This window comes from Podarcis cretensis (genome assembly GCF_951804945.1).
Source record: "Podarcis cretensis genome assembly, chromosome: 7".
Taxonomy (NCBI): Eukaryota; Metazoa; Chordata; class Lepidosauria; order Squamata; family Lacertidae; genus Podarcis; species Podarcis cretensis.
In genome coordinates this window covers 52977317-52997472 of record NC_137176.1, presented here as the reverse complement: position 1 = coordinate 52997472, position 20156 = coordinate 52977317, and the positions used below count along the sequence as shown (strand labels likewise).

Below are 20156 nucleotides of genomic sequence, written 5' to 3'. Positions count from 1 at the left end.
CTCCACTCCATCTAAGAAGAGAATGAAAACCCTGCTGAATCAGGCCAAAGTGCATCTAGTCCAGCATCCTGTTCTCACAATTGCCAACCAGATGCCTATGGGAAGCCTATAAGGAGGACCTGAGTGCAACAGTGCTTGTCCCACTTGTGATTCCCAGCAAGTGTTATTCAGAAGCATATTGCCTCTAAAACTGGAGGTAGTGCATAGCCATTCTGGCCACATTTTGGCATCTTTACACACCAGAGACATCTAGGCATTCCTATCATTTACCTTGTGACTTTTCAACTTATTATTTTAAGACAGCTTGTCTTCAAACAGTTGGGAAAGCTGAGAGGCAAATTAAACGAATGAGCTGCTGGGAATAATGGATGCAAGCAAATAAGAAAATACAAACAACATCACAGCATTCTAATCAGTTACGGATGTGAAATGATGCAGCACAGATTGCAAAACACAGGCTGCCAAAAAAGTTGGCAATTGGACTTAAAGCATTTCCTTACAGAACAGATTCCTATTTCTGACTCTCCAAGACACAGCATATATCAGGAGGCTTAGGAGATCAAGCTGGAGTTGGAAGATATGACATTTTCCAAGTTAAGATGGCCCATCAGTGGTACTTTGCCCAAAGGCTCGCAAAATCTGGAGCCAGCTCTGCATCTTCAGGAGTAATTCTATGTGGCCTTTGTAGATGAGTTGCCACCCCTACAACTTAGTTCACAGAGCTATACTGAGATGGCAACAAACTTGGAAGTTTGTTGTTGTTGTTCTCCATTTATCTCAAGAGACAATGGAGTGTGCCTCTGAGGGTCAAGTTATTTCACTGGAGAATCACAGTGCCTGCTGTGGCTGCAGAAACCGGCAACTTGTATCCACTGCCTCCTGCATTGTTTTTGCTACATTAACAGCACCAAAGTGACCTCTCCAGAGGGCAAGCCTGCACAGGATCTGGGCTGCCCATGTGACAAAAAGACAGAAAACCCTCTTGCCCTCGCTGATGTGGTCAAAAAAAAGCAGAGTAATACATTTGGCATGAGCTCAGCTGCAGGAGTTGCTAGGAAGCGGCCTACAAGACACTATCCAACCATCTTAGGGATTCCACTCCAAATTTGTGTAGGGTTTACTCCTTAGCCTTTCCTTCTCATGGAGATGTCCCACAATGCAGCAGGTATGGACTGTTCCTCGGGGTTTACTCCCAAAGGCTTTCTCACAAATGAGTATAGCCACAATGCAATGGAGATTTAGGAAAACTCTGTTTTCCTTCACCTAGAGGGCCTATCTTCCCAGGTTGATCAGCCTCATCTGCCCCTCATTTCCCCTCTACAGCATGTGCAGTAACTGCATCTTGACCACTGGACCCACTATTGGTCTCATCTGCTTAATCCACCAGAGTATGTCTTCACATGCAGGGGAAGTACCTAACACACTGAGGGTTTGAGAACCATTGGCTCACATGGCTTAGCAAGCCAATTGAAGTCGTTTCATCTAGCAAATTACTTCAAAACGTTGCTTAGATATAACTTGCATCGACTTAGAGATAGACATCAGTACTTCCTTATATAGCCACCAAAAGTAAAACCAACTTATGTTCATCTTGTGGTCTACTAAAACCCCTAGATCCTTTTCACATATACTACTGGCAAGCCAGGTGTCCCTCATCTTATATTTGTGCAGCTGCTTCTTGCTGCCTAAGTGCAGCCCTTATTGACATTCATTTTGGTAGTTTGGATCCAGTTCTCCAATCTGATAAGTTTATCTTGAATCTTGATTCTGGTTCCTGTGGCATTAGTTACGCCTCCCAGTTTGGTATCACCTGAAAATTTGATGAGCATCCCTTCAATTCCCTCATTCAAGTTGTTTATAAAGATGTAGAATAACAATGGACCCAGGCCAAAACCCTGAAGCACTTTCTACATTCTCAAAAATATCGCAGAAGAGCTGGACTCTTTGATTTAATATTCAAAACATGTGCTTCTAAAGGTGAAATTGACCTTACTTGATACTAAATCAATCCACATCTATGTGTTTATGTAACAATAATCATGACACACATGATTAGGCTCAAAAAAGCAGATGTAGGGATGTCTTCTGTACCACTGAGCTTCAGCCAGTTGGCAAATCCTGCCAGAGGTCAAAACATTCAGTTGTGGTTTGTGACAGCCATATGTTTAACTAGAGGAAAGACTAGTAGTCATTTTTTAAATCACCATGTATACTTTATTGTATATAAAATTCTCTTCTGTGCACAAGTCCATACAAAACTGCAAACTCAAACAGTTCCAGGCTATTAACTGCATCTAAACAGTTGAAACATGTAATTGGAAAACTATCAGTCAGAAATACATTATTATTTATTCATTTCATCTATGAATTCATTTCCATTTTAAAAAAACAAAACCAAAGCTTTAATTCAGAGATGTAAGATTTCAGGAAATGTTGAAGACATTGAAATAACATAGTTCAGAGCAAAGACACATTTAAGAAAAGCTAAATGAGAAGCTATAGCAAAGGGATTTCCCTAACTAATCTTTATTTCTGCTAAAATACTTACACTGTATATACCCCTGTCTCTCAGCTTTATAGCCATTGTTCACCACTCCTGATCACTCAGGAAAGAGACTCGGGATCTTGAGACTGTTCCAGCCAAAGCCGCAAAGGACTCAAGGAAACACCTAAAATAATTTAGCCACTGCTCCCCCTCACTGTTAAGCCAGAAAACAAAAACAAAAAACCTGTGGTCTGTGCAGCTTCATAACTTGAAGTTGGACTACATATCCTATGATTCTCCGACTGTGCATTATTCTCCTGGGTCCCTCGTCTTGGAACGAGAGCTCTCCACCTTCCCCAGTGTTCCCCCCACCCTTGAGTAAGCCAGCAGAGGATATGGAATCAGGTAAAGAGGTCCAATAAACAATTTAACACTTCTATAATAAGCTTTAAACAATTCCAGTTTAACCAAAGGTTTAGGCAAAAACTAAACACAAGACATACAAACAGATTGAAAATGGTCTTAGCAACAGTTCCCACCCTTTTTTTCACCTACGGCAGCCCACTCACTGTCTCTCACACAAAGAAGGCCCCGCTCCATGCCAACAGACTTTCAAAAAATAAAATTCTGAAACAGAGGAAATAAAGAGTTAAGCCCTAATACAGCATTGTTTTAAAACTGACCTGTAATTTTAAATATGCACTTGAAAGGCGAATATTCTATTGCAAGACTTGGTTCCTGAGAGGGTAATCCAAAACCAGCAACAGCCTGAGATTCCTCACATCACCAGTTAGAGAACCACTGAGGGCTCAAAGCCTTAGCACCTATTAACAATTCTCCCAAGAAAAATTGTAGGGAGAAAATTTGAGCTGTTACAGTATAATTGGCTTATATTTGTAGAATAAAACATTTTCTTATTTTTGCTTTTGTTAGGCAAGTTTATTCATCCAGACTAGAAAAAGTTGCATCAGTTCTTTTGACACTGGGAATCAAAGAAAGCAGAGCCAGGCAACAGACACACATAAATCACAGGTGACAGACAAGCAACAATATATTCCATAAAGGTAAAGGTAAAGGTACCCCTGCCCGTACGGGCCAGTCTTGACAGACTCTGGGGTTGTGTGCCCATCTCACTTAAGAGGCCAGGGGCCAGCGCTGTCCGGAGACACTTCCGGGTCACGTGGCCAGCATGACATTGCTGCTCTGGCGAGCCAGAGCCGCACACGGAAACGCCGTTTACCTTCCCGCTGGTAAGCGGTCCCTATTTATCTACTTGCACCCGGGGGTGCTTTCGAACTGCTAGGTTGGCAGGCACTGGGACCGAGCAGCGGGAGCGCACCCCGCCACGGGGATTCGAACCGCCGACCTTTCGATCGGCAAGCCCTAGGCGCTGAGGCTTTTACCCACAGCGCCACCCACGTCCCTAATATATTCCATACAATCCTTTAAAAGTTGTTCTTCCCGAACCAATGTTTTACTAATGAAAGACGTTTAGACTGCTGTGTGAAAACTCTATAAAACTATGTTTTGTGTACTCTGCTTAGGGATTTTTTATGAAGCAGTTTATAACCTGTTCTAAATATAATTTTAAAAATGAAGATTCCTGCATTGGACTAGATGACCCTTTGCATCCCCCTTTCAACTCTAAAATTCTATTATCCTAAGATACCCCCTCACCAAGTCAAACTACTATGTTAATTTTCAGTGTGATGGGGGGTGCAGAATGGAGCACTAGTTTAATTCTTAAAGTTGAGCAAAGTGTTTTGCTACTGAGGTCAAGACAGGGAGGTTTGGAAGCAAACCCCCTCTGCTATGGATGTCAACTCTGCAAGGACTTTATCAATGGAGAGAAGTAGTGGGGTTCAATCCTCTGTCCTGGAACCTATGCTAACTCACCCTAGATATCTACGTGTACAGAACCCAGGATTGAGCTATGTTCTAGACATGAAAGTATATGATATAGTAACCTTGCTAAGCGTATGTTGTCTGGTCAGTGACCGGAAGGTAGCTCACCAGATAATCACGTGCCAGATATTTAGCCAATAATGCATACATTACAGTCGCAAAGAAGAAAACCCACCACCATGTGATTAATATGTGAGCCAGATGAACCACACTAGTTTCAGTAATTTAGCCAGTGGTATATGCATAGCCAACAGAAGATCAAAAGTAAAATCTTGCCCAACAGATTAGCTCCAAAATAGATTGGTGTATTAGTGCAGTACAACAGGCATACCTGGCACTTAACATATTTTAAAATACTTTAGTGCCATATGTGCACCATCACATAAATAAATATTTCACTCTGTTATCAGCAAAACTGTGCTCTGGGATGCACACCCTGACCAAAATGTGAGACTGTGAACTTCTGAAAGACTGTGCACAATGGCCCAATGTAGACACTTAATGGGAAAAACATTCTACTGAAAAATAGAGCAGGTATGTTGAGCACAAAAGGCAAACAGATTTAAGCGAGCTCCCTAAGTAAATCTTTGCATGCATTCTGTGGCTTAAATCACATCCTCAACGCCACTATCAAGAGTCTTTTCCACACTTGCACATGTCTATTCCACACTTGCAAGGAACTGATGCACTTTGAAACTCCCTGCTTCCCTCCCTCCCGAAGGATCAGTTCCTTGCAAGTTCCTTGCAAGTGTGGAATAGACATTATGTGAGCTCTTGATAGTGGCATTGAGGATGTGAGTTGTTTAAGCTACACAATGCTTAAAAACTTTTTTTGTTTGAGCCAGCCTACCTGGGCTGACATTTATTTTGAAATGTAATTTTAATTTATAATGTATGTTTTTCAAACTACTGGTTTGAGCTATTTTTAAGCAAATTTGCCAAAAATCTACACTGCAGACATGGGTTGCCATATGTCCAGTTTTTCCCAGACATTTAGCAATTTTCCCCTGGAAACAATTTCCAGCAGCTGAATCCTGGTTATGCCCATAAAATTTTAGACATAGGTTTTGGTACTTTGTAGAAAAAAAGCCCTGAACAACTTGGGATATGATTACCTGGAAGATCTCCCACAGACCCACGCCACACAGCATAGCTTCCCCAGGTGGTACCATCTTTTACAGATGGAAAGGAATGAGAAGGGAGCTGAAATGTAGAGGATGTGCCTAGCTAGAACTGAGAGATCAGCTGATTTAATGATCAGATCCTGCAAGATATAGTTGTTTGTATAATAGTATGACCAGCAAAAGTATGCACACATCCTCCTAAAAAATAACCGTGAATTTATCAGAAAGTCATTTCCTAAATATCTGTTAGCATTACATGCCACTTACATACCTGAAACATGAAAAGTAAGACTCCAAATTCATTGAAGGAAGGAGAGCAGAAGCAAGAGAAAGGAAATGAGATTTTTCAAGACCAGTCAAAGAAAAAATAGGGTCAGGCTTCCTCACATGATGTCGCAAGGCTTTTAAAGCTTAAATTCAATTATTTGCTGGAGGGAATAGAATTAAAGTACACTATAATTTTAAAAGTCAAGTAATAGATTCACACAAATTTCAAAATCCATCTACTTCTGAACTTGCTGGTTATAGCAACTGGCACATCATTTTCCAGTCCATAATGCATTTTGACACTTTTCTGATAAACCTATTACAAGTTAAACACTAATAAAAGTTTAATAACGCTAAATCTTGCCTTAGTACATACTCTATGATCTAGCTTGCAGGCAAGTGTGTGTGTGTGTGTGTGTGTGTGTGTGTGTGTGATTCTTAGCCCGAATGTCTAACCGGTGTATCAAAACAAAAGCACACATCTACATCAATAAATCCCAATGAAAATAAAACTGTGAAAAAATAACATTTTAATTAATCTTTAAGAGCAGTAGTGAATTCTCCACCATCAAGGGATAAATGGATACACTTAAAACTAGCTTTATGACTGAAGAATAGAGATGTGTGCATAGACTGGATCTATGCTTGTGGAATACATACCGCGTGTACTGTACTTGAATTGCATTCATGTGGATTGAAACAGAAATTGCTGGCAAGGTGGTGGTGGAAATGGACCCTGCTCTGTTCCACTAGGAAGTACGATGGTAAAGACTAGGCATGATTCATCTAGGGCAGCCTTTTCCCAGTGTTCACAAGATGTTTCAGACTACAAATCCACTCATCCCTAACTATTGGCCATTCTGGATAGGGATGATGGGAGTCCAAAATATCTACACAGGACCTGGTTCAGCAAGGCTAATCTAGGTATCAGTGAAGTGTGTGGTGGGGTAGATGATGCTTGGTTCCAATCGCATTCAGCAGGATCACCATTTCCCCACTCCCATAATTCCCACCCTTTGGTCCCAAATAAAACCTCACAAAATTTAGCACACGTTTACATAATGAAGTACAAAACTTTGGATGATATAATACCATTAAAAATATAATTTAATGCAGTAGTTTTAGTTAACTGTGAATATGTATTACTTCTTCTGTTTTATACACCACTTTAAATGGGTTTTTTTGCCTTAAAGGTCAGTGTAAAAGTATTCTAAAGAAAATTAAAAAATGATACTTGCTTAGTCTCTTAGTCAAGGTATTTGCATACATTGCATATGCATCTATTATGCTCAAAGGAGTTCACAATAAAACCATGCCATTCAAAAATAAAAACACAACAACAAAACACCACTAATCAAGACTATAAAAGCAATCCAACTGTTTGATAATAATGCATAATAAAACAATATTTCTATTGAAATGAAACAATGGCACATACATAATACAATAAACTGATTTCACATTGAATGTAATTAAAGCTGAAATTCTCCTTAACTCCTTTGACGTGAGCTCCAAATTACTCAGAACGTGGCTATGGGGAGCCACGGACACTAGGGCACCGAAGAAGATGCCAGAGCCTGTGCCATACATTCAGAGGGACCTGTTTATTAAAATATGTATACTTGGCCTTACCATCCCTAGCAGGGCCCTCATGGTGACACACAAACATCAAACAAACAGCTAGGTTCAAGGTTAATAACTTGTGTTAATTCACAAAGCCTGAAAAAACTTTGGCATGAAGTATCTTACAGATTGGGACACATGTGGCACTGTGGTTTAAACCACTGAGCCTTGGGCTTGCTGATCAGAAGGTTGGTGGTTCGAATCTCCACGACGGGGTGAGCTCCCATTGCTTGGTCCCAGCTCCTGCCCACCTAGCAGTTTAAAAGCACGTCAAGGTGCAAGTAGATAATAAGGTACCGCTCCGGTGGGAAGGTAAGCAGCGTTTCCATGCGCTGCTCTGGTTTCGCCAGAAGCGGCTTAGTCATGCTGGCCACATGACCCAGAAAAACTGTTTGCGGCCAAACATCGGCTCCCTTGGCCAGTAAAGCGAGATGAACGCCACAACCCCAGAGTCATTCACGACTGGACTTAACTGTCAGGGGTCCTTTACCTTTTTTTATCTTACAGACTGCCTGATCCCTTATGCTCCACCTCAATCTTCTAACTTGATCACTGAGATCTTCTGGTGAGGAGTTGTTGTTGTTATATATTTAATAATAATAATAATAATAATAATAATAATAATAATAATAATAATGGACCACTTCATAGCATAAAGCCATTGAAGTAGTTTACATGGCAAAACTGGAGCTACCTATGCCCCTGAGGTTTGGTTAGCATTCACTAGGGACCAAATCTTTACCATGGAAGCACCTACCTTGTAGAACCCCCTGCCAATAGAAATTCGGCAGGGACCATCTCTGCTTTCTTTCAGACATATTCTGAAAACTGTGCTGTTTAGACAGGGCTTTGCAATACAAATTTCACTTTTAACCAACCTGTGTTTTTCTGATGTTTTTTATTATGTTTTTATGTATGTTCTTTCTAATTTTATTAAATTTTCTATGTTGCACACCACTTTAATATACTTCCTATGAATGGGCAGGTAACATTTTAATAAAACAAAATAAATTTTAAGATGCCCTCCCAGACACTGCCGAAACATGTGAAGGCCACTTAGGTAAAAGCAATAATGTTTACTGCAGTTGTACGAATGTGGCACATTACCTTTTTTTATTAAAAATCAAGGGTAACACAAAATCAAAAATAACCTCCAGATAGTCACTTCCCAAAAGCACAAAGGGAAATCACCTCTAGGAAGAAATACCATATGGCATGGTGCTAGCATGACTGACAGTTGTCATGTCAGGTCCCTTAGTCTCCTTTGGTGACTTAGATTGTGTCCCTCGTACTGCTTCAAGCTCTTTGGTCACCTATAAACTCATAAGTCCCTTCATCTCCAATCACCCTTACTGAAATAAAGTACTTAAACAAAGGCAAGAAGTGGCCTGACAAGAGTATTGCATACCAACAAAATGCAGTCTCAGGCAACGTGAGTCAAGTTTCATAGGCAATAATCTCATGCACATTTCTAAAGTTAGAAATAATAACTTCTGGGAGATTGCTGAATCTGGTATTAAAAATATACTCATTTAAAACAATGTGGACACTCAGTGCCTCCTAGCTGCTTGTTTCACTGTCATCTAATGAATGTTTATTACTGAAGCATGAAACGATGACTTATTATAAGGCATGTTATAAAATGCTTCTGCAACATCTGCTAATTATTTTCTAGCTGCAAATACAAAATTTCTAAATTGTTTTAAAACTCATAATTTCTTAATTTAGCCTAGAGGACAACTGGCCGAATTGACAGTGTGGTGAGAGCCAGTGTGGTGTAGAGGTTAAGAGCAGTCGACTCGTAATCTGGTGAACCGGGTTCGAGTCTCCGCTCCTCCACGTGCAGCTGCTGGGTGACCTTGGGCTAGTCACACTTCTCTGAAGTCTCTCAGCCCCACTCACCTCACAGAGTGTTTGTTGTGGGGGAGGAAGGGAAAGGAGAATGTTAGCTGCTTTGAGACTCCTTAGGGTAGTGATAAAGCGGGATATCAAATCCAAACTCCTCCTCCTCCTCCTCCTCTTCCTCTTCTTCTTTTCAGTCTTAATACTGTGATATGGGGACGGTGATCTGTCTTCATAATCTATGGCTGAAAAACCCATAACTTTCCATTGCAAATTTCTGCTTTGTGAACTTTAGAAAATGGAATGCTCACATGAGTTGAAACATGTTTTGCCACTCTTTCACATTTAAGTTGGTCCTTGTTTATGTGTATTTTTCAGGAATACATATTTGAGAAAAGTGAGCTACAGGGCCAGAGAGTGTGTGTTGTAGAAACACCTTGTCACTGTGCTGAAGGAACAAAAAACGCTGGCATGCAGTGTGGTGCTAAGTCACTCATTCTATTACCACAATAACTTTCCCTTGCACAATGGAACTTCCCCACTTTCCTCCCTCCACATGCCCCCTAAATTTATTTATGGAAGGGGAGCCTCTCAACCTTCTGGAGCAGATTTGAGAAAGTGAGTTCCATTGCACACAATGCTTGTCAATCAAATGCAATACATGTTTATCGTGGTTTATCATTGTGTGTGTGATTCTCAGGCCCAATGTAATCCTTTGTAATATAGCGCTCTGTGCGAGGCCAACATTTGGTGGCCCAAAATGGACTTTATGTCCCCTTAGCTTAGTCCCCTGTGCGAGGGAACCACCCACACCACCCTAAATCCAATGCTACTTATATGCTTGCTCATACTTAGTGTGAGTTAGTTAAAAACATTTCAAATCCCTTCCTCATAACTGGAACAGAGGAAGGAAGGTAGGTGCATAAGCCCAAGGCTTGCCTAAATGTCTTCTCATTAAAACAGAGGTCGGGAGCAGGCCTGACCTCTCTAGCTTGTTCCTGTGGCTCTCCCACCCATCACCCTGCTCTGCACTGCCTTTGGGTGCTCTTATGTGACTGGAACAGGCTCCTGAACTATGAAAATGCCTCATCTTTACCAGAATGAAGGGTGGAGAACCCTCTAATTAGTCTCTGATTGGAATGCATCCAATATACAAAGGAAAGGGTCACCATCTGTTGCTCCACACACTTTGTCTCTGGACCCATCCACCACTGGCAGGCATACTCCATAAGCTGTCCATGAGGGAATACAGCCCTCAGAGGGAAGAAGATTCTTACAAGGCCATCAAGTCCTAAGAGTGTTGGTTGCCTAGTAATACAGATAAATGTGGGAGCAATATTATGATAACCATCTTGGAAGCCAGGATATGGGAGTTGCAGCGGTGTCAGATGTTCCTTGCAAGTCACCTTTCTGTATAAATGTAGACGATACAGACATTCTAGCAAAATATAAGATTATAAAAGTGATTCAAAAAGCACTGGGGTAAATAAGGGATTCAGCTGATGAGAGGGAAGCTCATATCTTTCAGCATTTAATGCAAGCTCTGAGGGACATCAATATGAGGTACTTCTTCCATCTTGGTGGCCTCCAGAAAATTCAAATATAAAAATCATTTGAAGAATTAGGCTTACAGGTTTACTCATGCATCGAAAAGCATGAGAACTGCATCTATGTTAATTTTGACAGTCTGTCAGCAATAAACATGTTCTCCCATCTCCCATATATGCAAGATTCACCTCCTCCATTCTCTTACTGACTTAAAGCAGGTCAGTGTAAAACCTGGTGGCGATTGCCCTCATTGTGGCCTCAGCTTCAGTGTTCTTCTATTGGCAGAGGATGAAGGTGAAAGACTGCAGGGAAGTGTGGGTGCAGAGGACTAAATTGTAATCAAGCACAATATGCAGGACTGTAGAATAGGTTCACTGCCTACATTGTGTATGGACAGCTTAACTTGCAATTTCCATGCTTTGGAGTGCACCTAAGAAAGCCTTAGCTCTTCTCTTTTAAACAGCTTTCTAATATCCCTGGATATGTATTGAATATAGTTGTAGTCTTAAGAGTCAGAAATATGCTCTAATGAAAGTCAGCAGAATTTTTGGGACATCTACAGCAAAATTATCAATACAATGGCATTAATTGTAGCAAATTATATAAGCCAAATAAGACTGAGGATCCAATATGCATACTTACTTGGGAATCAGCCCCACTTAACTCAACAGGCCTTTAATTCTGAGTAGATATGCAAGGGAAAGAAAGGAGGACTTTGAAAGGGCATACGCCAATGCATATCCCCCCCCCCCCCCCGGCCATCCTCCGGCTGAAGTCAGAGCTATCCTATCTGCCAACTTTGTTTCTGTTAAAAACAGAAATCTAGTTTTGAAATCTAGGGCTGATCCAAACATGTTTTCTTTATGATAAATTCAATAGGACTTACTATTGAATTTAACCGAGTAGACACGGTTAGGGTTACAAGTTACCTCTTCACATTTTACAATAGTAAAATAGTAGCCAGAATTAAATAATTTGAATTAGTGCCTGCCTGCATATGAATAGCAGATATGAGAAGACACTGAGCCAAATGTGAAAGGGGGTAATATGGTTCCTTCATCAATTTCTAAGTGACTACAACACAGTTGTGGTTGCTACTGGGTTTTTTTTTTTTTTCCTGTTCACAAATTGGCCTTTACAGTGGTACCTCGCAAGATGAAATTAATTCATTCTGCGAGTTTTTTCATCTTGCGATTTTTTCGTCTTGCGAAGCACGGATTTTGGAAAAGCTTCAAAAATCACCAAAGTCTTCAAAAACCTCAAAAAAGGCTACAAACTTGCAAGACGTTTCGTCTTGCAAAGCAAGCCCATAGGGAAATTCGTCTTGCAAAGCAACTCAAAAAACGAAAAACTCTTTCGTCTTGCGAGTTTTTCGTCTTACGAGGCATTCGTCTTGCGAGGTACCACTGTACTTCTGCTTAGCACTTTAGTGGGACAAAATAACTTATTTAATAAAGTATGTGAAAAACTACTTTGACCCCAAAAACAGAATCACTCATCTATTCAAGCTGAAAAAGTGAGAGAATAAACTTATTTCTCCAGATTGCTTTATCAGGCTAGCCGCTAGATGTTACACAAAAAAGAAGAGATTGTTACTCCTCCTCCATCTCGCACCCTTGTTTAACATCCAGCTGGCTAAAGAGTTCTGGTGAACTCCAAAACTTGGTCACTATTCTGTGAAACTTTGAGTGGTCCTAACGAAAGTATTGCCAGAATGTGGTTTTTGAAGAGGGGGGGAAATATGTTCCAACATGCCTTTCTTGGCTTTTTTTCGTAGCTGAAGTAATTTAGTAAAACAGAGGATCCTCGGGGTTTCTTTCCAACTCTGTGATTTTATGATTCTATTAACATCTCATTAGTTTGTCTAGCCAGAATCACTACACTGTGCTGATCAGGGACCAGATTGTAGGACCCCCTCCCATCCTCCACTTAAGCAAGGCACATATTAAGTCCATTAGTTCTCATGACAGTATTAGGCTAAACCGCAGAATTATATGAGGACAGAAAACAAAACATGCATTTGGTGCCTGGATTTGGTCGAGGACCCCTGGTTTCCCAAAAATCATCTGCTTATCTCATCAGCTACTGTTAAGTCATTTCTGCTTGTCAAAGGGGACCACTCTAATGCACTCTAAATAAATCCCAGCCTTCAGGCAAGGTTTAGCGTTCTGTACACAGTATTGTACAGGCACTTTAGTGAAAGACTGCCTCTCTGCCACTGCATGGGGAACTACTACAATAAGTCCATATGTATAGTTCAGAGGCAGACTGCATTGCCAATCAAGTCTTCCCCCTCTAATTAACATTAAGACCAGGCAGGCAGGGTGTGTAAAATGCTATACCTTTGAAGCACATTTTTTTCTAAAACAATTCTGGGCTGCTGTTTGGTATGGTTTGCTGGGAATTGTAGCTCTCTAAACTACAGTGCCCAAAATTCTTTTTTCTTTTCTTTTTTTAGGAGGCAGTGCTAAAGGTACACAGGCATACCTTTTACATATTGCGGGTTCTTTTCCAGACCACCACAATAAAGCAAGTTACACACAAATCATTTCTCAGTGAATCTAAAAGTTATATTTACACTGTACTGAAGTCTATTAAGCCATGCTCCCCTGACACCAGGGGGGAGAGGGGGGAAAACCCAGATCCAGCACTAGGCAACTCCCCTCCCATCACCAGAAAGCGGGAGGGGGGGGCTTCCTTCCCCTGGAAGCAGCCAGACTCCCTCCAGCTGCACCCATATACCCTCATAAGCAGCAGTATTTGTGAAGCACAAGAAAGTGAATCACAATAAAATGAGGTATGCCTAAAGTGTGTACGCAGTCATCATCACAGCAGGTAGAAATAATCATCCCAACAATCTAAAAACACTTCAGGTTCTTATGACTGAGAAATATGAACCTTGCTGATGCAGTTCTGGAAGTGCATTTAGACAGCTAACATACAGGACCTATTTCCTCACCTGGTGACAGCCAGGTACAATACCTGGTTGAAAGATGTATTATATATTCTGTCTTTTGCTATGAATGTATTTAAATAATTATTCTCTTTATTCCAACAAGATCAGCAGATATAGCACTATACAGAGTAACATAAGGAAAGTGCACATTGATCCCTGCCCCAAGGAGCTTATGACAATCCATGTTCTCTAGGACGTACAGCTAAAATATCATGCTACAATATGCTGAAAGTACATTTAATTGTATCTACTAATAATGGCTGTCACAAAATACCCAAAGCTGGAAGCACGGGCCAGAGTAAAGTGTATCAAACAGGGAAGCTTTATGGTTGGTTGGTTGGTTGGTTGGGGTTTTTTTTATTAAAAAAATCAAACTACTGGGCAGCATCCCAGATACAAACCTGCCAATTTCATTTCAGCTTAGTTTTCCGCAACATATATCAAGATATCATTGCATGCAATCCCACTCCTTACCATAATATGTGACAAAGTTCATTTATGCAAGTCAAACCAAAATAAAAGCCTTCTCTGCCTCCACGCCTCCCCCACATGCACCTTTGACAGCTGCACATGCTGATCTTAATGTGCTCACTTGGAACAGATCAAGCTAGTAGACAAATGCCCACAATTGCCTATAAATCTGTTTAATGGCTCTTACTCTGCAAATCTTTGAGGGTAAAGCAGAATGCAAAAAGCAAGGGCAATGTGGAAAAGATTGCAGTTTGCAGTCTCAAGGAAGAGAGAATAGCCGGCTGGCTCCATTCACTAATTGTGCTGAGAGGGAGAAGTGGGGATCTCAGTGCTTTCAATGTGACAGGCTTGCCACAACTGATGAGTTTCAAGATAATAATGATTATAGTTCCATAGGCCTTAGAATATGTTTCAAAAAAACACACACACAACTTAATATTTGACTCAGACACTTACTCTGTGCTATCAACACACTAAACTGAAATCATACAGGATTCAGCAGCCGTTTTGTGACAGATTTCCAGCTCCACAGTGACCCTCACAAGGGTAAGTAGTTCCAGAGGCAAGAAACAGACCACACACACACAGCACATGGGCTGCATATAAAGAGATATTTGAGAAGAGCACCAATAACAACAACACACTCTAGGTATCCAAGACAAATCAACAGAAGCACAGCTGAAATGTAAGAACTGCTGGACGAATGTGCCTTTTGCTTTACAAAAGACTTGGCATTTACCTGGGGAACTAATGGCAAAACGGCAGGCAGGCACATTTGCGCTGTTAGCTCTGTTGTGCTCACGGACCCCGCACCGGGTCTCAAAGGTATGTCAGCACTGAAACAGAAGCATCTCCAGTGCTTTTCAGAGCTGGACAGATGGTGTACTGCAACAGAGCTTCTTGCAAATGAAAGCACACTAGGAACACCCATCCAAAAGGTAGAAGTGCATTTAGTACAGGGACCATGCCCTCTTCCCCTTTCCAGGTCTCAAGAGAGTAACAGCGGCATTATCATCTTAATATTTTTTTATTTAAAAAATGCCACACCAGAGGCAACCTTTTCCTGGCGAGCATCACCCCCCCCCCAAAAAAAAAACAAAAAAAAAAAACAACCACCCACCACTTACTTGCTGACATGCTCGCTCTCACTGGAACGCCGGACTTCCAACTGCCCAAACCGCCTCTGGAAACTTGTTTCCCCAATATTCCCAATCCACGCAGTTAAGAGAAGCGCCGCCGTGGCAAGGCGCTAGCCCGCTGACTTCCGACCGCGGCGCCCATTGCTTAAGAGTCGCAACTTGCACTCTGGAGGTTTCCAAGCGCTGGGCTCTGTGGAAGTCTCTGTGGAGAGCTCCAGACTGGAGAGGGAAGGGAATCAGCGATCCCTGCTTGCATCTGCGGAGCACGGCAGAGCAGCTACTTCGCGGCGTCCATCCGAAAGGGAAGGGAGGCGGGGGCGAGCCAAGAGGTAGCAGCAGCAGCAGCAGCCGCGATCGCCCTTTCAGCAGCAGCAGCAGCAGCAGCAGCAGCGAGGCGAGAGCCGGTCTAGAGTCGCCAGCAGCGGCAGCGGCAGCAGCAGCAGCAGTAGCGGCGGCGCTTCCTGGCGCTGGGTGTGCAGGCTGGAGGCGCTGTCCATGCCTGCGGGTGCCGACCTGTCAGCCAAGCGCCGGGCAGCTCCGCCGATCTCCCGCCTGGCGTCCTTCTTGGCTCGTTCTCGGGAACGGGAACCTGGGCGCTCGCCAGCGTGTGGCTTAGAAATGCCTCAGCCTCTGCAGGTGGAGCAGGCGCTCCGAAGGACGACCCGGGAAGCGCGGGCCCTTTCCCAACCGACCCCTACTGGGGAAAAGAAAAAGGCGGAGGAGGCGGCGGGACGCCGGGAAGGAAGTTTTCAATCGCGCTGCCGCTTAGCAAAGGGGGCGCCATCCATCGGAAGGCAGAGGCTTCCCTGAAGAGGAAATTAAATTGCGGGGGCAAATTAAGGTCCGCCGCCCTCCTCCCGCAGGAGATTTGCCATCATTCCAGAATCTCTTCGACGGCCATGTATTCCTCTCGCTGTTGCCCCAGATGTGGGGGCGTCGATCCTGCTCGATGGTACCCAGCTGTCCAGCGGGGAGTGAAGATGAGAATCGCTAAACTAGAAGAGAAAGAAGAAGGATTCGTCGGGATCTGAACTGCAAGGAAGAGACGGCTATGCATTCCGCCCCAAGCAAGTCCAGGAGTTCCCTGCCACTGTTGCAACGAGCACGTGTTGCACAAAGTTACGATTCCCCCCCCTTCCTCTTCAGGGGGCGGCCAGCTTTTGTTTTATGCGGGGGCGGAAAGAGGGGGGGGCGTCACATGTCGTTGCTTCCACCGGGGGGGGGGGGTGGCGGGGAGGAGAGTCGGAATAGCCAACTGCCAGAAGCGTGAAGCTGAGTTTAATAGGTGTTTTACATGCATAAGGAACTGGGTCTCCGGCTGGCTGCTCATCCCCGCTTCTCAGGGCTAAACTGATGTAACGTGCAGCTTACTTGGAAGTCAGCTAGCCTCGTTCATTTCATGGTGCTTGATCCCCAAATAAGTGTAAGCAAGGGAGGGAGAAGTGGGTCAAAGTCGGAGCACATACTAGAAATCACCGAAATAACGTAAGCCGCCCCCTTTCAGTCCCCAGACCCAGCCTTGGAGTGTTTGAGCATGTGTTTGAGTGCCTTTTCCTTCACTAGTATCCCAACGGGCCAACCTCTAAACATTTGGGGTGAGGACAAAGCCACCGGGTTAAGTGTCTTGACCTGCAGAAAGGCTTGAGAGACTCGCTAGCATAAATTCATTTCAGACGCCAAAAGGCGCCGACGAGCAAGCAGGTGCCTGGTGGGAGTTTTACATCAGAGTGTCTCACAGCAGGCGACTTGTGATCAAAAACCATCACAGACGCCATAAGATTTAAGCACTGCAATCACGATGGTGATTTTCTTTTTGAAGAAAAAGGGAAAAAAGCTTGCTACTCAAAGCTGCGTTACTGGGTGGTGCTCGGCTCCATCCATCGCCCTTTAGAATGGGAAGGCGTTTTGTTTGTACATCTTTTTGCAGCAACCCACTCTCGACCCTTTATATTTCACTAAGCAGAGAAAGAAAACGGTGGCTCCTCTGACTCCGAAAAATACAGCCTTAGAGCGTCCCAAACGCGGAGACTCTCCCACCCCTCCCCTCCCCTCCCCCCAATCCGATTCTGCTGCGTTTTACTTCTACTCCGCGGCTAGAACTAAGATCGCGACGCACCTGACAAGCCAAGCTGCTTAACAAGCCAACCCGTCGTGGTGGGCGGGTGGGTTTGCTGGATCTGTTTTTGTTCTGGTTTCTGTATCACACTAAAAAAGGAAGGAACAGAGAAACAGCCTGGATAATTCCTCAAGAACGCCGGCACCATAACTCTGGCCATAAAAAACGTTCTACAGTACTTGCGCCGAAGAAAAGGGAAGATTTACCTACGCTAGTGGAGAGGCACATCCAAGCTCAGGGGCGGGCGGGGCAGGAAGACGAGCTCCTTTTCTCTGATTGGCTGTTGCTGCTCCGCGTCACGCGGCCGCCTGCTTCCTGAGTCTCCCCGCATCTCCGCCCTGGTCATTCTAGGGGAGGAGGCTGAGGGACGAAGGTGCTCTCTTTCCCTGTGCTCCCTCCACCTGCGCGTTTAGTGTTTTCCAATTAAAAGGCAGCTGGTTAGGAAAGAATCCACCTGCATAGATAAACTGCAGGATTGGAGCCAATAGCAGACGTTCCCTCGCGCCTCGTCTCTCAGGCTCTTTCCCGCCTTTGGCCTTTGCTAAGGAACACACAGAGGCAGAAACAGATTCATGTGTACATAAATTGGAAGGGCTCCTTATTGCATGAGGTGCCTTTCAAGGGCTGTGAGGCGGGAAAGGAATTAAGGAGAGGGGATCGGCTTCCTTAAGCACCCACGGAAAGAGCTGGGCAGATGATGGCGCCTCGCTTGGGGGAGGCGGCGAGCTCTTAATTCCCCCCGCGAGGAGAAGGATCGCGGCGGCGGCGGCTCGCTAAGTAGGTGAAGACGGAAGCAGCATCTTGAGGCGCCTCAAGCGCCCTTCTTGCAGCATGTTCTCCCCCCCCCCCCCCCCCCCCAGTGCGAGGAGTTCTACCTTCAGACCTTCAGACTGGTTGCCGTTTCTTAAAAAAACAAAGCAAAAGAAGGTCGAGATGGCTCTTCCATCTCTCTTATACTTGTTTGGTTGGTTATCTTTTTTAAGGCGTGGAGACAATGGAGTGAGGAATCCTCTTTGGTTTCCCTCTTGAGGAGCTTCTCTCCTAAGTGAAGGGATGCTCTGAACCCTTTGGGCAGAAGAAGGAGCCAGTCTGGCCAGTGGATGCTAAGCTGGCTGGCCATTTTGAAAGAGCTGATAAAGCGCTGAACTACAAGAAACATGCTGTATTTTTTCTGTGTATTTACTGGGAAACCGCAAGGTCCACCTTGTTTTACGTTTGCCAAAATACTGTGAGAAAGTCATGCACACACCATGACAAGGGGGACCTTGCAGTGTGGAGTGCTCCTGTTCACTGTCCCAGCCATGCCCATTTCCAAGATACTCCATGCTGTTACCCTTCTTGTTTTCTCCTAACAGTCAGCATTTTTTAGCCACTGAGCATGCTGAGTGTTCCTTAGGCTGCATTCATGCGCCTCCCAACAACATTTTTTTTTTGTACTTCTGGGGTTTCCCTGAGCCAACTTCGGAATTTCCTGAGGTGGCTTCCAATACAAGAGCTACTAAGGTAAAGGTAAAGGTACCCCTGCCCGTACGGGCCAGTCTTGACAGACTCTGGGGTTGTGTGCCCATCTCACTTAAGAGGCCAGGGGCCAGCGCTGTCCGGAGACACTTCCGGGTCACGTGGCCAGCGTGACATCGCTGCTCTGGCGAGCCAGAGCCGCACACGGAAACGCCGTTTACCTTCCCGCTGGTAAGCGGTCCCTATTTATCTACTTGCACCCGGAGGTGCTTTCGAACTGCTAGGTTGGCAGGCGCTGGGACCGAGCAGCGGGAGCGCACCCCGCCGCAGGGATTCGAACCGCCGACCTTTCGATCGGCAAGCCCTAGGCGCTGAGGCTTTAACCCACAGCGCCACCTGCGTCCCCTACAAGAGCTACTAGGGAGGTGCAAATTCTCTCCCAAAGCCCTCAGATGTTCTGAGTCCTGCTCACCTGCTGAACCCACAGCAGGTCTGAGAAGAAACAACCTCATGGAAAGAGGCCACCCTGAAAGGCAGCCTATGCTTGCAGAAAATCAGCCAAACCACTGGTAATGGCTGTCAGAGAGCAGCCAGATGTTAGTCCAGGTGCGGGGAACTTTTGGCCCTTCATAAATTGCTGAATTACAACTCCCATCATTCCCGGCAACCATGGGTGATAGGAGTTTTAGGTCAGCAACATTTGGAGGGCCACAGGTTCTTCCTCACTGTGTTAGTCCCATGCAGACTTGGGCTTGTTAACGTGAAGCAGTGTGGTGTAGTGGTTAAGAGCAGTAGTCTCCTAATCTGGGAAACCGGGTTCGCGTCTCCGTTCCTCCACATGCAGCTGCTGGGTGACCTTGGGCCAGTCACACTTCTTTGAAGTCTCTCAGCCTCCTTCACCTCACAGAGTGTTTGTTGTGGGGAAGGAAGGGAAAGGAGAATGTTAGCCGCTTTGAGACTCCTTAAAGGGAGTGAAAGGCGGGATATCAAATCCAAACTCTTCTTCTTCTTCTTCTTCAAGACACAAGAGACACTTGTGTTACGGGGGAAGTAAAGGTGAGCACAGGCCTTCTACCACCCAGTCATCAGATGAAATGCCTGATGACATTAGCATTTGTAAGTGCTCACATCACTCACATACATTATTTCAGTAACCCGAGAGGCCAAAGATTGTCAGATTGCTTTTAAGATTTCATGCAGGTTCATAGATGCCGAAAATCTC

The 20156-nt window shown here is 44.1% G+C and overlaps 1 protein-coding gene across 2 annotated transcripts in view; it reads right to left on the bottom strand.

Annotated features, from left to right (window-relative positions):
* Positions 1–17965, bottom strand: part of SNTG1 (syntrophin gamma 1) — a 221460-nt gene extending 203495 nt beyond the window's left edge. The window contains exons 1-2 of one of the 2 annotated variants that reach the window (XM_079983352.1): positions 17477–17965; positions 15349–16355 (exon numbers count right to left, since the gene is read on the bottom strand). The gene's annotated coding sequence lies outside the window, so the exon portion shown is untranslated. Of the gene's footprint in view, positions 1–15348; positions 16503–17476 lie in introns of those variants that run through there. The other variant, XM_079983353.1, reaches the window with a different exon arrangement.
* Between the last annotated feature and the right edge of the window lie 2191 nt (positions 17966–20156).